This window comes from Thermobia domestica, chromosome 9, assembly GCF_964235325.1.
Source record: "Thermobia domestica chromosome 9, izTheDome1.hap1.1, whole genome shotgun sequence".
NCBI classification, from domain to species: Eukaryota; Metazoa; Arthropoda; class Insecta; order Zygentoma; family Lepismatidae; genus Thermobia; species Thermobia domestica.
In genome coordinates this window covers 99,106,598-99,113,762 of record NC_137462.1, presented here as the reverse complement: position 1 = coordinate 99,113,762, position 7,165 = coordinate 99,106,598, and positions in this window count along the sequence as shown.

The window sequence follows — 7,165 nt, the reverse complement described above, 5'->3', positions numbered from 1 at the left end:
TTTTAAATAAACATATCATTTCATGATCAATTGTCTCCATCCATTGGAGCCTCATACAGATGCAAATGGCCCCCAAATAACTCAAGTTTTAAATACTAACATCATCCCTATCTCTACAGACTCAATGGAAATATCAAATGAAATGGAAATAAGTACAAAAGAAGTTCAAAACATTCAGGGAACTGAATTAATTCCAATCATAGATAAAATTCAAAATAAGAAACAAGAATTTCAAAACTTTTCGAAACATAATGATCATGTAAATCTATATAGTGATCATCATTCTGCCCCATATTTTATCTTTTTAAAAGCTAACAATGGAGAAATTGGGAGAAAGCATATTATGTCTATAAGTCGGAAACTCTATTTAGCAGAAATCCCTGGCATTAACAAAATCCAAACAATTGGAAGAAACCTTTTAAAAATTCACTTTAACACAGGAACTGAAGCGAATCAATTTATGAGTCACCCAATCCATAAAACACAGGACTGGTCGTCCTATATTCCAAATCACGCTCTGTATTCTACGGGAGTTGTGAAAGACATTGATGTTGACGTTTCAACAGATGACTTACTACAGGACTTGGATTCTGAGATACCAATTATCTCTGCGCGCCGTATTCTTAGAAATGGAAATAATAACCAGAAAGTTCCCACTAGAACAGTTATTCTAACTTTTAATTCACAACAATTGCCATCAGAAGTAAAATTATACTTTCTCAAACTTCCTGTAGAACCATATATTCCAGCCATTCGACAGTGCCTTGATGGATGTTTAAAATACGGTCACACGAACCGTACGTGTAAAGCAGGCATAAAACTATGTACAAACTGTGGTCAAAATCATGCTAAAACTGAATGTTCCAATCCTACATAGTGCTATCATTGCAAGTCTAATCATAGAACAGATTTCCCTCAGTGTCCCGAACGATTGAGACAAAAAAGAATTGTCCAATTAATGGCCAACCTACATCTATCTTTTAATGAAGCTAACATGTTAACGATTAATAATAAATCAAATTCATCTAATGTCACGAATACTACGGCTCTGTACAGTGAAGTTACTAGACATCCTCCTGTTGACAATGTATTCTCTCAATCAGTGAACTTACATAACAAACCACCCTCTACTTCTATTATTCCTGCAATTCCTCCCGGGAAAAGAAGAAAAGGTTTGCAAGATGATCACTTTACTTCATCTCAATCATTTTTCGATAGTAAAAGAAGTTCCTCAATACCTTTTGAGGTGCATTCTTCTCCCTCTGCTTCTTCCATGTTTCCCCCACTAAGATTAGACACTCCGGGATCTAAACCGGATCTTAAAGGTTTAGTTCGCAATAAAGACAAATTTAGATTTCCTGACATGCAAGCATCATCTAGTAAATCAAAATCAGCTTCATCCATTGACAACAAACTCATTGAACATAATAGTGCAGAGCCTTCAACTGGACCAATCAACAATCGCCAGAATTATACTTTCCTTCATAATAATGACAATTCTACTAATGATCAGATTCGTGAATTATCTCGCCATAATGATATTCTCCATAATCAAATAAAAGCAATAAAACAAATATTGACTACCGCTTCTGTCACTTTTACCGCTGACCCCAATCCCAAAATTCTAGATACTTTAATTCAACAAATTACTAGTGTTCTTTCCACCAAATAACTTCATCATGGCTTCCGATACTTACGAAAATCTAGTAGTTCTTCAATGGAACATGCAGAGTGCAACTGGGAAGGGTTACGCCCTACTATACTTAATCAATATATTTCATCCACATTTGATCATGTTACAGGAGACTTGGTCAAAACCTCATTTGATGCTTCGTTTAAAAAATTACAAGTTCATCGAGCAACTGCGAGAGGATGGTTATGGTGGAATAGCAATAGGTATACGTCACGACCTTTTCTATCAAGAAATACTAGTAAAAATCCGCAATAAACCTCCTAATGTCCAAGTCCTAGGAATACAAGTGCAAAATTTTAATCTTGCTAACATTTATATTCCCTCTTCTGTTACTGTTGATGTGTCTTTCTGGCAGGAGTTATTCCATTCTAATAATTTTGACATCATTACTGGTGATGCTAACACCCAAGGACTTTGGTGGGGTAGTGCATGTACCAATTCTGCTGGCAACAAACTAATCACTGCCTTATCTACAGGTGATTATCTTCTTCTCAATGATGGTACACCTACTCGTATTTCTTATAACTTTAAAAGTGCACCTGATATTTCGCTGGTACGAACAAAACACTTTATTTATTCCTCCTGGCATGTTTTTTACGATGCTCTCGGTAGTGATCATTTTCCCATTATTACTGAGGTGCCAGTTTGTAAAATACCTACTTCAACTCAGGGATACTATTTACCTTTCAAATCTTTCTTGCAACATATATCTACGGAATTACACTGGGATAAATACAGCAGCTTCATTGCTTCACAATTTCAAAATAACTTTTCAACTCCTATTATTACTCCTGATATGCAAGAAGCAGCACGAAGTTTGGATATTTTACTAAAAGCTGCGGTGCATCATTCCAAAGTGCAGCCGGTTCTTCCATCGAAATCATCACGTATTTGTAGTCTTCCAGCCAAACCTCCCTGGTGGACTCAAGAATGTCAACAAAGTGTTAACTTCAGACAGCGGACTTATTTCTTCGCACTAAAGAAAAAAATCATTTTCTAGCTTATCAGAAAGCAAATGCCCTCACAAAAAGAATACTGCGACAAACACAACATCAACATTGGCAAGATTTTTGCAATAATGTGTCATACCAAACCCCGAAAACAAAAATTTGGAAATATCTCAAATACCAAAAGAGTGTATCTCTTAAAACTGAACAAAGTAATATTCAACTCAGTGGATATACTTGGATCGAAGAATTTCATCAGAATCTGGCTCCACCTTTTGTAAATAATGACAGGTTAGATCTTGTAAAATATTTTTCTTCGACGTCACACTCTACTTGTGATATTCCGTTCACTATTGAGGAAATTACCACTGTACTCCAATCACTAAAAAGAGACTCATCTCCAGGGTTTGATGGAATACATTATAAACACCTTAAGAATCTTCCGTCGGAGGGAATCTGTGCATTGTTAAATTTCTATAATTCCATCTGGAAAACTTCACAAATCCCTTCACAGTGGAAGAAAGTTCTGATTACTCCAATACGGAAACCAACAAAACCCATAGGAGCAGCGACCAGCTATAGACCGATCGCTTTAATATCTTGTTATTTAAAAACATTAGAACAATTAATTCTAACCAGATTACAATGGTTTCTGGAATACCACCAGATATTTCCCCCTAATATGACAGGCTTTAGAAAACACAAGTCAACTTTAGATGCACTTAGTCCATTCCTTTTAGACATCTGGACAACTTTTCAACATGGTAAATATCTCATGGCTATAAGCATTGATCTTAAACAGGCATATGATCTAGTTCAATTGGATTTATTGATAACTAAAATGGCAAAAATGAACATCCCTACCGCTTTCATAAGATTTGTTCATAATGTACTCATTAATAGACAAATTTATCTCAAAATAAATAATAAATATAGTACTCCTCGGCAAACTTCTCTTGGTCTCATGCAAGGTAGCAAGCTTAGTCCCACACTGTTTAATATCTTCATGGTGGACTTACTGGAAATACTCAATGGTACTGTATCAGCCTCTCTCTTCGCAGATGACTTACTCATTTATATTGTTACAAGTGATCTGGATATTGGTCGAAAGAAATTGCAGTCATCATTGGAAATAATTGCAGCCTGGTGCCGGAACAATGGTCTAGAAATTAACTGGAATAAAACAAATTACATAGTATTTACTAAAAAGAAAATCACTAACTTCCCTCCTCTTCAACTCTCTCATACACAGCTTCACAGCACAACAAATATCAAATATCTTGGATTATATCTTGATCACAAACTAACTTGGAAATCACATTTAATGCACGTAATAAAAGAATGTAAACAAGTACAGAACATTCTTCGCAGCTTAAGTTCTAAAAATGGGGCATTCATCCGCACACATTATATACCATTTATCAACAATGCATTGAAGCCAAGATACTCTATGGAAGTATAATCTATTCTGTTACCATGCCAAAATTCTATAAATCACTAACAGCGATTCAGTACACTACTTTAAAAATTATATTTTCCCAACCCCACTTTTGTCCTAAAAATGCCATTTTGGATGAAACAGGCACGCTACCGTTTTCTATTAAAATACTCAAACTTGCCTGTAAATATATCATATCTCGACTCGCTATCATGAATTCGCCACTAATCAAAAAACTGGGAGCCTTAGAAGTACAGAACCGTAATACCAAATTACCATATGTTACTAAGTTACCATGGATATACAAGGCATTTTTACTTTTGAAAAATCTCCAAACTCAAATAATAAAACTTCCCAACCTGCCATGCTATAGTTTCGCATATGAAACAAATACAACAATTATAAAACCTATTCTGCCTTCATATGTAGATACCAAGATTAAAGATCAATCTCATCGCATAAATAAAAATATTTGGCAAAGTTTTCTCGATCAATTCCATCCTGACACAATATTCCTTTACACTGATGCCTCTAAGGTTGCACATAGCCCAGTTGGAGTAGCTATCTTTGTCCCCCAACTTGATATTATCCAACAACTGAAACTTCCAGTTGCCACTACAGTATTTGAGGGTGAAGCGTTTGGAATACGACAAGCCTTACTACTCATTCAACGTAACAATATTCGGCGTGCATGTATCTGCACGGATTCCTACAGTGTATTACAAGCACTTTCTGTTGTTCATTGGACAATTAAATCTACTTGGACAGTACTAAACATAAAATCCATATATCGAAAATTAATTGAAATGGGTCATATCATAGATTTTATCCACGTCCTAAGTCATGTTGACATAAAACCGAATGAATTTGTCGACGATTTATCCAAAAAATCTCGCAATTCTGGTATTTCAGCCAATATAAAATTATCACCTCTCAATTTTTTAGTTTACATTGACCAGATAATCTCGGAGCAAACAGTCCTTTGGAAACATAAAATCAGAAGTGGACCAGGAACATACTATTGGCAAACTAACCATTTGCAATCATCCAGCTGGAATGCACTTCGCTCTTGGTCACGGTCAAAAATCATATTATATTATAGACTTCGTTTCAACACTGCAATTACTCCATATCTTCTGTACAAAATTCATCGGAGAGATTCACCTCTCTGTTGGTGCAACGAAAAGGTTGGAACTCTGAATCATCTCATATTTCAATGTCCTTTGTTATCTAAAACTAGAACTAAAGTTATGGAAGAGCTAAATAAACGCTATGGTTATGGACCCTTCACCATCAAACAAATTTTGACGCACAATGATTTGGATATCTTGAAACATTTAATCATTTTTTTTCAAGATAATGGACTTGTCCTTTAATTTACTTTAATCATTACCTGGTTAATAATATCATGTCTTCTTAAACATTTCATTTTCCGGTGGTTTAAAAAAAAATCACTAGCTCTGTATTTCCCACATAGGCAACGGAATTAACATCACTAATATATTCCAACAAGAGGGAATGACTATTCCAGTTCTCATTTTTCAATTTCCACCGGAAAAGGTCAAAGCACACCTACTAAGCAACAAACACAATGTTACTCCGCTTACAATTCCAAGGATATGGGTGAAACAGACTATGTCTGCACTCTGATAATGCAACACCTCTCGATAGGTGAAGGTGAAGTGAAGTGTGATAAACGAGCACGAACTATGCTAGGTGGTGGCTATAAGCTAATTTTGCATTAAAATTGGTAGTAATTATCCACATATTTTTATGCTGCACCTATGTTTACAGGTGACTTAGGCCGGCTATACACTATAAGATAGATCCTAGGAAATCTCTTACGATTTATCCTAGAGTCAAAATCTCAACGTGTATGGCAACAGATCCCATGTCATTTCCTGTGTTCTGAACGATCCTATGAGATTTCTCTTGTTTAGAGCACGCTCTATTTCGGAAAGAAAATTCGTAAGATTTCGATTTAAGCGACATCAGGTGAGAGAAAGTGAAAACAAAACAAATGAAAACACAAATGATGAGGTATCTTCTGATCGTGCAGGTTTACTTTAGATGTACCACTCGAAATAATTGTTGAAAAATTATAATTTGTCACTATTTCCTAAATGATTTGCGTTGACCGACATGAAAATATCTTACATAGCATAGATAAAATCCCTGAAGGGGACCAACAAAAGCAATTGTTGATAAACTACAATTCTTTTACGATTTGCGTACAAATACGGGGTCAAGATATATATAGTATAAAAACTATAGTGCAAAAAACGCAAACCAAGTTGTGCTAGGTTGTTTCTAGAAAGTACGAATGCTATTTAACCGAGTCAGAGCAGGGCTAAGCGGAGTCCCGAGCGTTAGTGAGGGGGTGCGAGCGAAGGAAGCAGGCGCGTCAGTTGATGTAGTGAAAACGAGTGCGTTTTGGCAATGATACGAGTTTGAATAGCACTTGTCATGGTATCGTGGTAGTAGCGCTCCACTCGTAAACATAAATTATAGCTTCTGTAAACTATGCAGAAATACACCGGTGGTGGAAAATAGTGACACCGGTCAACTTTCATATGCACTCACTTACGTAAAAGTTTCGCAGAAGGGGTCCAGAAGTAAGCAGAACATACACAGTTTACAGGAGAAATGGAAGATGCAAGTACTTAGACCTAACACAACCTAACTAAATCTAACCTAATGAAGTTAACTAGCTTAAACTAACCTAATATTAATAGAATTAAGCGAAATTCTATCACTTTTTGAAAATTGTGTTGGACCCATGTACTAATATAATCTAACGTAACATAACCGTAACTAACCTGAACCAACCTAAACTAAACTAATGTGAATATAAACTACCGAAATTGTAGCATTTCTTAGAAAAAATAGCTGGACCCTTTCTGCTAAACATTGTCTCACCTATTTTAACCGTCGTTAAAACATTTATAATGATTTTACACTAGTAACCCTACAATTGTAAACATAAAATACAGGTGTATTACTGTGTATTTAATTATGTTGCTTCCAAAAAAATTGTTCGTTATGAATATGTCTTTTCATGCAAAGTATTAAATTTTACTTGTAAAT